The sequence below is a fragment of the Peromyscus eremicus genome, chromosome 19 (genome assembly GCF_949786415.1).
Source record: "Peromyscus eremicus chromosome 19, PerEre_H2_v1, whole genome shotgun sequence".
Lineage (NCBI taxonomy): Eukaryota > Metazoa > Chordata > Mammalia > Rodentia > Cricetidae > Peromyscus > Peromyscus eremicus.
Genome location: NC_081435.1, coordinates 22,630,344 through 22,643,272, shown reverse-complemented (window position 1 = coordinate 22,643,272; position 12,929 = coordinate 22,630,344). Strand labels below are relative to the sequence as shown.

The 12,929-nt window shown below is 43.3% G+C and overlaps 2 long non-coding RNA genes across 2 annotated transcripts in view; one reads left to right on the top strand and one right to left on the bottom strand.

The window, feature by feature from the left end:
* Positions 1-12,929, bottom strand: part of LOC131895697 (uncharacterized) — a 37,409-nt gene that overhangs the window by 1,414 nt on the left and 23,066 nt on the right. The window lies entirely within an intron of this gene.
* Positions 8,779-12,929, top strand: part of LOC131895695 (uncharacterized) — a 65,173-nt gene continuing 61,022 nt past the window's right edge. The window contains exon 1 of the long non-coding RNA XR_009375242.1: positions 8,779-8,922. This is a non-coding gene — a long non-coding RNA (uncharacterized LOC131895695). The remainder of the gene's footprint in view (positions 8,923-12,929) is intronic.

Sequence of the window (12,929 nt, the reverse complement as noted above, 5' to 3'; positions counted from 1 at the left end):
CCAGGGATGTTTCCAGTTGGATTTAAATAAAGTTGGTGGGAAAAAGCCAAGTCAACTTCAGGCTGCAGGCCATCCTGCTGAGTTTCAAGACACTGAACTTCTTTTCTATTTTTTTATTCCAACTAAATTGGGCAAAGTGCAGGCTGTTGATTTGTATTGTGAGGTGGCTGTTCCCAGCCCAGCCTGCTTGGCCCATGCAGGCTTCAGCAGCTCACAATTGTGTCATCCTAGAGCACAGCAGGCGTCAGCATATGGAGCACGATCATCTTGGGTACTTGATCAGGAGTCACGGTTATACTTTGTGTTAACCTCATTTTTTTAAAAACTGTGACAATGTGTGCAGAGATGAGACAGTGTCCTGGCCACGTTAGAAAACTGCTGTCTGCAACAACTAAAACAATGTACCTGGGTTTAAAAGGTTCCTAATACTGTGGACTCCATTGTGGCCAATCTCCCACTGGTTTCATAAGTTGACATCTTAATCTCCATGTCCCAGAAGCTTAAAAAGAAGATTGATTCCTACTCATTTTAGGTATGTGTACGTGTGTGTTTGTGCATGGTTGTGCATAGGTGCCCTCAGAGGCCAGAGGCTTGTGATTCCCCCAGACCTGGAGTTACAGGCACTTGGGAGTCACCTGAGGTAGGTACAGAGAACTGAACCCAGTGTCTGCAAGAGCAGGACACACTCTTATCCAGGGTCATCTCTTCAGCCCCGGAGCTTCTTAAATAGTGTATTAATATCTGACTTCAGTAGACATAGCAGCAAATGATAAATAATGCACAGCCAAACTCGAACTTTATCATCAGTTTTTCACTGTTAGGAAAGGTCTCACCAGCGCAGACTCTTGGCCTTGACTCTGGTCTAGTTGTGGTCTCCAGCTTCTTATTCCCTGTTCAGGTCTCCAGTCTGAGCACTCACGACATGAACTGTCTGGCTGCTTCCCATGCCCGTGAAGCTATTCTCTGGGGTGGACATCTGCAGCTTTGTCCTCTGCTCTTGTCCCTCCTTGTGGTGAGATGTCATATTCCAGTGCCTTTGCAGGAACCCCTCACCACACTGGACTGGTCAGGATGGCTGAGAGGTCCAACTTAATCTGATCTTTGAACATCTTTGAGAGTTCAGTCAGGGTCCCTTTAAGAGTGTGAAGCTACAAAATCTACAACTTACGCTTTGGAGTGTGTGTGGTGAGAGGGACAGAGGAGTGAGGCGGAGTGTGAGAGTCCTGAGGCCCCTGGCTGTGTTCTTTGTTTGTGTTTGTTTGAGACAGGGTTTCACTGTGTAGCTCTGGCTGTCCTGGAATTCACTCTGTACACCAGGCTATGCTCAAACTCATAGAGATCTGCCTGCCTCTGTCTCCTGAGTTCTAGGATTAAAGGCGTGTACCACCATGCCCAGGTCTGGGTGCATTCTTAGGCCTGAGTTCTGTAACAACACTTGAATTGTTAGAAATAACGTTTTCCTTTTCATACGTGCAGCTGAAGTTTGTTTCTGCCACATGGTTCCAAAAGCAGCTTAACTAGCATTCCTAACACCCCGACTCCGTGCCTCTCCCTGCTAAGAGTTCCTTTCTCAACAGCAAGCCTCCTGTGACAAGGATACAGGTTCATTACAAGTGTGATTTCAAATTTTATCTCAAAGTAATAGCCACATAGTCAAAGAACGTATAGCAAACCCAGCTTTGCCAAGAAGTCTCCTTACAGCTTTGAGAGGGAAAGGATGAGCTGAGTATTCCTAGATGATGATGGTTCACCCCTTTTCACATGCACAACCTTGGACATGCAACACCATCCAAGGAGTGTTATGGGTAGGTGAAAGGTCAGCAGAAAGACTGATTGATTCTGATTAATTTGATCAGAGGTGGTTTGTTCAAAGCAGTCAGCACAGGGGAAGTCCCAAGAGCTTCTCAGGATGCAGTCCTCAGAAGATGGACAAGACGTAAAGGTGAGGCCCATGGGGTTGCGTGGTTTACGGTACGGCTGAACATTGTAGGCACTAGAGGGAGAGCCGCGGAGTACGAAAGGAGGCTGCAGTGTTATTGGTAGTGCTAGGGAAGCTGCACTGTTGTGAAAATCCAGGCACATGTGTTACATGTGTCTGTAACCCCAGTGCCTCGGTAGGGGTAGGAGTAGGAGTATCTCTGCGGCTCAGTGGCGTCAGTTTAATGCCAGAATCAGTGAGAGATCTTGTCTCAAGGGATAAGACAGAGTGATGGAGCAGGCTGCTGCCAGATGTGCTCCCCTGGTTTCTGTGTGCACACACAGGTGTGTAAACCCCCACCACACACACACACACACACACACACACACACACACACACACACAGGTGTGTAAACCCCCACCACACACACACACACACACACACACACACACACACACACACACAGGTGTGTAAACCCCCACCACACACACACACACACACACACACACACACACAGGCTGCCAGATGTCCTCCTCTGGCTTCTGTGTGTACACACGGGTGTGTAACCCTACCCCCAAAACTCACACAGGTTGCCAGATGTCCTCCTCTGGCTTCTGTGTGTACACACGGGTATGCACCCCTACACACACACACACACACACACACACACACACACACACACGGATACATACACAAGCACACCCACGCCCACACAAACATGTATTTCCAAAACAAGGCATTACAAAACAATAAACAGGAAATGAAATCTGATTCGTGTTATGGGTACAAACAGTCAAATAGGGAGTTTCTATAGTGCTTGTGACTTTGTCTTACAGCCTTTCAATAAAAATAAAATGATGGCTAGTTTATTACTTTATGTGGGTAGAATGATTTTCTTTTGTTTTGCAAAGTGGAAGAGTTGAGTGCCCACTGCCCCCAAACACCACTTTCCTCTCTTGAGACTGTCCCTGGGTACTGAACCGCTTTGGTACTCCTGGCCTAGGTGATGAGGGGGCTGACAAATTGGTACCCATGCTCTACCCTCCCCCTTTATCCCTGTCATCACTCCTGGTTGATGAAATCGGCATGTGAAGCCAAGGAAGCCATACAAGACAGAGTTCCTTTTACCAATTGAAAATCGCTTCTACTAGCCAGAAATATTGTAAGAATTAAGCTGAATGCTCCAGAAGCGACAGCTATCTTTCCTTGGCTGTTTCTGAATAGTGTTTGTGGATTGTAACATTGCTCTATCCACAACGGGAAGAGATACTGGAGGACAATGTCTAGTGGTCTGAGAACAATCTAGTGGTCTAAGGAACTTTATTTGGACATAAGTCACTATACATACTGTTGCGTAAAATTCTGTGTTATCCAAATTTGTAGCTGGAGAATTTCTCTCCAGCTCCCGCCACCAAGTCCCGCCAGTCCCAGAGCCCACTTATAAAATAAACACACAGACTCTTACATTATTTAAACTGCTTGGCCATTAGCTCAGGCCTGTTATTGTCTAGCTCTTACTCTTATATTTAGCCCATTTCTATTAATCTTTACTTTGCCACATGGCTCATGGCTTACTGGTACCTTACATCTTCCTTGTCCTGATGGCGGCTGGCAGTGTCTCTCTCTCAGCCTTCCACTTCCCAGAATTCTTTTCCTTGTCCCGCCTATACTTCCTGCCTAGCCAATGGCCAATCAGTGATTTATTTACTGACCAATCAGCAACACACTTGACATACAGACCATCCCACAGCACTTCCCCTTTTCTTTTCTTAAAAAGGAAGGTTTTAACTTTAACATAGTAAAATTACATATAACAAAACAATTATCAAGCAAGAATTATAGTTACAATATTAAAGAAGAGATCCTATCTATCTTATATTTGTAAGTTTAAGGTTTTATATCTAACTTATCTTTTATTATAACTAAGGAAAATTGTAAGTATCTAGTCTTTAACCACATCAAAGACCTCAGAAGGATATACTATTACCTGAGAAATGGAGAAGGATATAAGCAACTTTTAGGAGTCTTGTAGGGTAGACAGAGACAGCTGAGCCTGGACAGTCATCCAAAGTTTTCTTGTAAAGTTGGGGCATCTGTCTTCAGCCCACAGGCCTAGAGTCTCTTATTCACTTTTCTCTGTGTCCTGTAGAATGTCTGGCAGTTTTCTCTGCAAAGCAGGAACCTGAAGGACCATTTTGTCAAGCAAAGTTCAGTGGTCATCTTTGTATGGGTCCTGCATGTCCAGTTGATCAAGCAGTCCAGGCAAGAACAGTTTCTTGCCCAAATGGCTATTTTTGTCAAGGTGAAGATAAACTCCATATGGAGTGTCTTCGATGCCCATCCTCCTCTCTGAAGTAAATCGGTGCTGTCAGGAGCAGACACGTCTCATTGTCCAAAAAGTCTAAATTTTTAAAACATTTTAAATGCCATATTTTGTAGGTCTTTGAAGTGTTTGAAGACTACCTATCTATCTGAAATATATCTATGTATACCTAGAAGACTTAACTAATATGGCTACAAATATTATCATAGATGAATAATTATTAATCTATTTTTTAATTATCCATTACAATTTTAAATGAGTTACATAAACATAATACCTCAAACAAGAATAGAAATATATATACAGTATAACAAAATTAAGTTTAAATTTGTATCAATAAACTAAAATCTATAGCAATGTAAAACATTTTAAACAAGTTGTTATTCTTTAAAAGTAGGTTCATTAATCTACCCTTTCATCCTATCATATCTAAACTATCCCCCCCTTTTTTTTTAGAAAGAGATTGTATTTATAATCAACCTGCTTTAAATAAAAATATTGGTTTTTCTCTGTCTCACACCAGAGGGCTCTTCTGATTTGGGACATAAGAATCTCTTAACCATTATTTTTTTTTTGAGCAATATGTCTGGGTTTAGAGGGGGAGTGAGCCAATTCCATCTCTAAAGCCAGCTTGGTATATTTGGGAATTTGGGCGTAGTTTCTCTTACTACTTCCTGCTGGAGGGGGGCGCTGTATCTTATGGGGATATAAAGAAAATTTTAGAATTATGGAATAGTCCATGAGGGTATGTCGTCTGAGCCAGTTGCCTTGAAACCATTCTGGATGTTGGATCATCAGGGCCATGGTGTCATTGGAGACCTTTCAGGTGGTCTTGGCTGGTCAAACCTGATGTATCTTAATCTGGAACAAATCCATAGCCTCTGGCTTTCTGTGGAAACAAAAGAGACTCTTTTCCAAAGCAACATATCCTTATATCCAAATTTTGAAGTCAAGGTATCTTTAAAATATACATTTTGGCATAATTCTATAGCTTTTACAATCAAATGTTTTTCTGCAGTTAAAAATCCCAAAGACAACATAATCCAGATTCTCTGTGTAATATCCATTTTTACGTGGCTTATTTTTTATATTACCTTTACTGTCTCTTTAATGACTTTATTTTTTAAAACTATGTATTTGTTTCTATAACTCTATATATCACCTTTTTTGTCTCTTTCAAGCCTACGTATCTTTTACATACATTGTAAACTATTACATCTGAATCTGTCTTATTGTGAATCTCTTGCCTTAAACTGCAGCAGCTGTGGCTGCTGGCTCCGCCCACCTCAGCTTCCCAACATGGCTACATTTACCGCCAGCTCTGGGAGCTATCGTGGGTCTATGCTTTTATCCAAGCAGCGTGTAGCCCAGAAACCTCTTTTTTTGTTTTGTACCTGCAAAGGCTAAATCCACCATGCAGCTTAATGTGCCACTTGCAGAGGCCTGATTCCCGCCATACTGCAGGTTGAGCGCACACGCCAGGAACCCACCAGTAGCTCAAACCGGCAGCTGCCGCTCATTTGAGAGAGACAATTAGGAAGCTGTTTTTAGCTCCATTTTAGAATCTTTTTTTTCAGTTTTTAGGTGGAAACTCTTGCCCCACGTTGGGCGCCATTTGTAGCTGGAGAATTTCTCTCCAGCTCCCGCCACCAAGTCCCGCCAGTCCCAGAGCCCACTTATAAAATAAACACACAGACTCTTACATTATTTAAACTGCTTGGCCATTAGCTCAGGCCTGTCATTGTCTAGCTCTTACTCTTATATTTAGCCCATTTCTATTAATCTTTACTTTGCCACATGGCTCATGGCTTACTGGTACCTTACATCTTCCTTGTCCTGATGGCGGCTGGCAGTGTCTCTCTCTCAGCCTTCCACTTCCCAGAATTCTTTTCCTTGTCCCGCCTATACTTCCTGCCTAGCCAATGGCCAATCAGTGATTTATTTACTGACCAATCAGCAACACACTTGACATACAGACCATCCCACAGCACAAATTGAATTTTTTTTTAATCTAATATATTTCTGGAAAGTGATTCAGAGAAAAGTAACTAGGAGGTTTATTTATTTATTTTTTCTCTTGCTGATTGTTTAACGTCAGATTCTGGCAGAGAACATTATTTATTTTCTTTTGATATTTGTCTCAAAGGGCCTCCATTTTAAAATGCTTTTAGGGAAAGTAGTATTTTAAAATTGAATAGTGAATGGGATGTTTACGAAGAGAAAATTCTAAGGAGCTTCCTGGCAAAGGAAGTAAACAAAACAGAGTACATCATCCCTCACATTTCTTCTCTAGGACTCTTCTTGTAAGACTCTTTGGAAACGTTGTAATTAAGACATTCTCCTGTTTAGTGAGCAAGTGCCTAGTAAAGTTGTCATACCCCCACCTCCCCCACCCACCTCCACTCCCATGGCATCTGTATTTTAACAGTGTTTGGAGTTTAAAGTACAACTCTTTGGTTACCTGATTCTCCACAAGGGTGGATGGATATTATTGTTTTAGGTCTGCTGTGCCAAGTCTGACTGAGTCATCCTGCTTGAACTGCTTTACTAGTGGGGAGAGGAAAAAGGGTGTTAGAAAGCCCTCGCTCTGTGGCTCTGTGATGAGTAGCCAGAAGGAGGTAACCGAGACAGGCCTGAAAATGGGTCAGAGGGTCAGATCATCAGGCTTTACAAGATACTCCCAGACTACTCTCCCTGGAAGAAGTGTTTCTCTTCCCTCTGCCCCAAAGCCACACCATCCTGACAGTGTGTTCTCCAAAGGTCACCCCCGTCGTAAGTCAAAGAACAAGGCAGTTCAGCTCATTCTCGCAGTACCAGCTCCAAACAAGCTACCCTAAAGTCTCTCCCCAGACACACCCCAGATTCACAACATGCCCCCACGGTTGGGCATGTTTGTGCATGCCCGGCGGACCTAGACACTTCCGCCTAGCCAGTTCCAGGTCAAAATAGCCATTTCCCGGTCAAGGCGTCTCAGGTGACCAGCACCCGGTGGCTTTGCATGATTGCGTAAGAGCACGCAAGGCAACCATGTGATCTGCGCATGCGTGGAGTAGCTACATCGACCTGTGTATGCGCGTGCGCCACCCAGCCTTTATAAGCCAGCGCCATATTCCCTGCTTCCTCTTCTTCCTCTTCTCCACGCATGTGTCTCTCCGCAGGCCTGAGCACTCGTCTGTCCCTTTTATCTTAATAAAACTCTTGTTCATGGATTCTGTCGTGTTTCGTGACATTTCCTCGCAGAGTAAGAGCACCGCTAAATAACTAACATTCAGATCTCTTATAAAACACACAAAGCAAGAAAGAACTCCAATGGGGAAAAAAATGCTCCTTAGATTAAACATGTAGCTAGAGAGAAAGTCATTTAAGAATCAAAGTCCGCAGAGCTCAGAATGATTTTATACTTAAAAAAAAATGTGGACTTTTTTAAAAGTTTCTTATAGATCCAGTTTTAACACAGATGACACATACGGTGTTAATACCAGACATTCATTTTAGCATTAGGAGTGATAAGGAGAAGAATATATGGAGAGTTCAAAAATAACACGTAGCTGAACGCCTGAATGTGAATGCGTTCTACCCTGAGATTTTGTGGCACCTTGAAGAGCTGGAGGCAACCAGATCTGGCACAAGCTGGAAATGCTCTCCCCGCCCAGTACTCCTCAGCCCTGAGAACTCTCACAGCAACAATCATCCTTTCCCATCTACCTTTACTCTGCTACTGTTGTGCCCAGGTCGCAAGACCCCCAAGCAAGACCACCACAGAGCCATTATCCGAGCAAACACACAGAGGTTTTTATTAACAAAACAAGCTTGGTCCGGTGTCCAGCATCCCACACAGCGAGTGGAGGAGAATGGCCCGAGCACTCACTTTAAGGGGTTTATATAGGAAAAGTTTACATGCAGCTTGGGATTGGACGAGGGGGCTAGGGGTGAGGTAAGCATAAGGTTACTAATTGCTAACAGGATTCAGGGTATCTATAGAGACATTAATTTTTACTCCCTATGTCCTGCTTTTGTTGACACATTCAGATTTATTGGTGCAGTCCTACACTCCTCTAAGGTTAACTTCTGGTCAGTTGAGTCCATTACTCCCCCTATCTTGTTTTTGCCAAGTCCAGGATACATAGATTTATTGTCCCAGCCTTAAGTTCAACTTCGAATCACTTCTAAAACTGCTGGTCAGCAAATACCTTTGGAGGAGGGGGGCGGGGAAGCGTCTCTCAAGATGGCTGCCGATTTTTGCTTTTCGCTACTTGTTTCTGTCTCTGTTTAAACCGTTTCGACTGCCCTGGTTTGTGGAGAGAAAGCTGGTAGGGATGAAGAGGAGACACGTGGATCAGAAGAAAAGGTGTGAAGCCTGACAGAGTTAACAGGGCTCTACCTGCTCCTCTGTCGTCTTCTGTGATGGACAAAACGGTGTCCTCACAAAAGGCACCTGCTGAGCGTGTGGTATTTCCCATGCAGTTGGCCTCTAGAAGCTGGCTACAGCTCTCAGGCCGCATCCAGTAGGTAGAAGAGTGAGAGGCCTGACCCCACAACCGGGAACACCTACATTTCTCCTAATGACTTGAGGAAGCACTTGGAGAGAGATGCAGTTGGGATACCTTGATTGTAGCTAAGTGATCCCCAGCTGGATGTTCGTCCTATGCAATTATAAGACGATGAGTCTCTGCTGGTTTGGGTAAGTTGTTAGAGTGGCGACAGAAATCCAAGCCAGCCTTTCTTTCCTCTGGCTTTTCTGATTATTTATTAACTAACCCCTGCCTCAGTCATTTGTGCCAGCAAAACATCATTTAAGCCTAAAATCAAGTGTCTTTTAAAAAGTATTTTCACTTTTATAAATCTTTACTGTGATAATAGCAGTAAATGTCAATTAGTTACCACAAAACAAACAAAACCCTAAAGCTTATTTATAAACATCTTTTCCTCACCTGGACTTTTCATGAGTTCTCATGTGTCTAAGACGTTAGGATAAATATATTAGGTGTATTTTTAATTTTAACAGCTGTACTCGAGTTAAATACTCCTACTTTACCAGCTTAGGGATGTCCAAATTAACCTTATATAGGTTAATAATGCTGATAAATGTTATTAAATAGTGATGTGACCCAGATGCCAACTGGGGATGCCTTACTCCCAGATGTCAAGGGATGGTGGCTGGAACACAGACAGTTTCTGAAGCCTTTCCCAGCAGTGTGGCCATTTATCATGGAATATTAGGTGCTATACAGCTTTAATATTCAGCTGCGCCTTGCTATGAATTTCTTGTGGGCCCATACACTACTAGACCACTTGGCAAACAGTTCAGCTTCTCAGATGTGCTGAACCTCTAGGTAACTAACTCCCCCCCCCCCCCACCAACCCAAGAAGACAAACAGACTGTAGATACACAGCTTTGCTTGTTGTGCAAACGAATCTCAGACCATCCCTTGCCATCAGGCCTAGTGGCTTTCCAGAGCAACTGACTGAGAACAAAGGAGGTTTTGCATAACTGGGTGCAGTGAGGACTGTTCCAGAGGCAGACACAGAACTGTGTGGCTAGAGAGAAGAGAGGAAGACAGAGATTCTGTAGATGGGAAGGCAGAATGGCTCAGGCTGAGGAGTGAGGAGCAAGGAAAAGTTTCTTGTAGATTGTAGGTGAATCGATCAGGAGAGGAGAAGAGGAGGAAAGATGGAGGACGAAGGAACAGGGGATGAAGATGAGACCAAAAGCATAAGGGCTCAGTTATTACCAGGGCTATGGAGGAACAGAAAAAGTAGGTACAGAGAGGAACTGAGATTCGGGACAGAACTGAAGCTGTATAGATAGAATTTTGTCATAAGGGAATAAAGTAAATGGACAAAAGAGTGTAGTGCACGTAGATTCTTTTCCCTCAGATACTCCACGCCGGATGTAGCATCTTCCCTAGAACTCTGGGAGGAATTTTCTGTAGCATCTTCCCTAGGACTCTGGGAGGAATTTTCTCAGGGCTGGAACTTGGGAAAATTCCATTAGTCATCACCTCCACACATTTAAGTGTGTGTGTGTGTGTGTGTGTGTGTGTGTGTGTGTGTGTGTGTTATGGTCCTCTCAAGAATTTTATATCTTATTGTTAGTATCAAAATAGCCAACTGTCCCAAACTGAAGGTCTTAAAAACACCAAAAATTTGTCTTCTCATGTTTCTATAGCCTAGATGTCAGTTGTACGCGAAACACCTAGAACTGGGTAGAATCTGCCTGGAAGTAGTGTCCTTCTGTTGTGCCCAGATTGTGACCCCCCCCAGAGAGACCACCAAAGACGAGCATGCCGGAATGCAAAAGCAAGGTTTAATTTTGGATATCCAATACAAGCCTAGGCAGGGACTTCGTCCAATACATCCAACACAGTGGAGGCTGGAGGAAGTGCCCGCCTGTCCGCAAGCTCAGTTTTTAAAGGGAAAAATCACAAGGTTACATCGTTTAGGGGTGCTAGTACAGGTACAATTCTGATTGGCTCGCTTCTAGGGGCTTTCTAGAAATCATGGCTTAATCTTACTTCTAAGGAAGTGGTTGCCCGCCACCATTTCTCATTGGCTGCCCTCAGGTGGGGGCATTTTTATGGTCAGTTACCCTGGAAACCAGGGAGAGGACATTCCATAGTCCAGCAGGCATTACCTCATGACTATTTTGTGACTCTGTACTTTTACACTTCCTGGTTTCTGGAATCTAAACTGACTTGTTTCAGTAACTATTGGCTTATTCCTAGAAGGAGAAATCTTAGGCCTTAGTTTTTGGGTGAAGGCATTTTGGTCTTATTTCTAAGATGGCTCATTTTGGTCTCACACTTCACTACTTAGCATTCCTTGGTATGTTACTGCATAACTCCAACCTCTGTCTTCATGTAGCACTTTGTGTGTGTGTGTGTGTGTGTGTGTGTGTGTGTGTGTGTGTATGTGTGTTCTTATGAGGGGAGGGGTGGTCACTCAGAAAATGTCCCACCTTACTCAAACTGGCCATAGCTGTCCCAATAAGGCACCAGCAGTTAGGACTACAGCATATCATTTGAGGGGCAAAATACAAATACAACCTAGATTACTCATTTATATAATATTCCAACCAGTTCACACTTATTGATGCCAATTTAATTTAGCATTTTAAATGGATTTAAAATTTTTATGCTAATTAAGCCATTGATTTCATTAAAGAAAATCCACTTTTGATGTATTAACTATAAATCTCATGCTAAAGGATCTCCTCAAGTGATCGTGGAGAGATGGGGAGCTGTGACCGTAAGCTGCCCACCACTCCTGCATTATTAGTGATGTTCCAAGGGCAGTAGTCTACCTCTAGAGGTGCCACTGAAGCTCAGTGGCATGTGCATGATCTCACACATTGGCACTGGAATCTTAAGCCAGTCACAGGTACTGTAATATTGGCCCATGTTAACTCGGCTGCAGAAATACGTTTCTCCATCAAGACATTCACTCACATAGACTTGCATTTGGTCAGCATTTGGCTGCTCTTTGGACCCCTTTGCCCTCTGCTCTGGTGTATTTGAGCACACTTTGGTGACCTTACTTAAGCTAATCACATTTCTCAAAGTATATCCCTTCCAAACTAATCTATCACTCCTGACAGAGTCCTCATGATTGAGTTTGTTCTTTCTCCACCTGGCTTTAGAGCCTGAGACTTCAGCCATGGTGTTGTGTCGAATCATTCAAGCAGCTCTGTGCTTACTCTTTGGTAAATATCCTTTTCTCCTCAACTATCAGTATAGAGTCCGTATCTGTATGAGAGGCGGATATGCACATGCAAATAGATTTATACTTTTGAAATATTTGTATTGCTGGGATTATTCCCCTCTCATGGCTTTCCAGTCATTCTGACCATATTCTAAGTGAGCTCGTGTGCACTGAAGAGACCCACTATATACTGGCCGTTTGCCATGTGACTGGAAGTATCTGGATATGCTTCAAAATAATCAGACTCAGTTATTATTCACCCACTCAGAAACCTTACATTTTTTGCCCATTTGCTGGACCCTTAGGGGTAGCAGCCATTATTCATTTTGAGTGTAGAAAAATCAAGACTGCTATAAAAAAGCACTAGATGACACAATTTTTCACTTAGAGGATTTTATCTAACCATGAAGCATGGTTAGAAGGCAAACTTTTGCACACTGTCCTCAGAAGCTTATGATGTCCAGCCCTGTCAGAGGCCAGGCTACTAATTCATTAGAGAAATGAGCCAATGAAGTGCTGTGGCGTGCTCGGGTGTGTCTAACTCGTCCAAAACAGCAGATGTCTGCCATCTCTACCTGATTATTGCCAATGGCTGCAGCTTGCCACTGCCCCTCACAATTTTAAGTACAGCTAGATAGCTGTACATTTTGTGTGAAATTTGCAGTGATGTCTCACTGCTTTTGAAAAACAGAATCCATCTGTGACCTTGGTCTGTTCAGTGGGAAAAACCACAGGATGCAACTGATGTTTTATAGCAATAATAAAAAGCAAAACTCAAATACCTCCCTGCCTATATTCATCTTCAATGGTCAGCAGCAACATCTGCTAGCAGTTTACTTATGATTTTCTAAATGCACTGGGTGAGAATGTGCAACTGTGTGATCAGGGCCCCTGGGACACCACCGGACACTGAGACCCTCTGGTTTGACTCTCTGTCCTTGTGGTGAAATGGGTTGAGGATGTCAAACTCTTCTAAGTCACCATCTC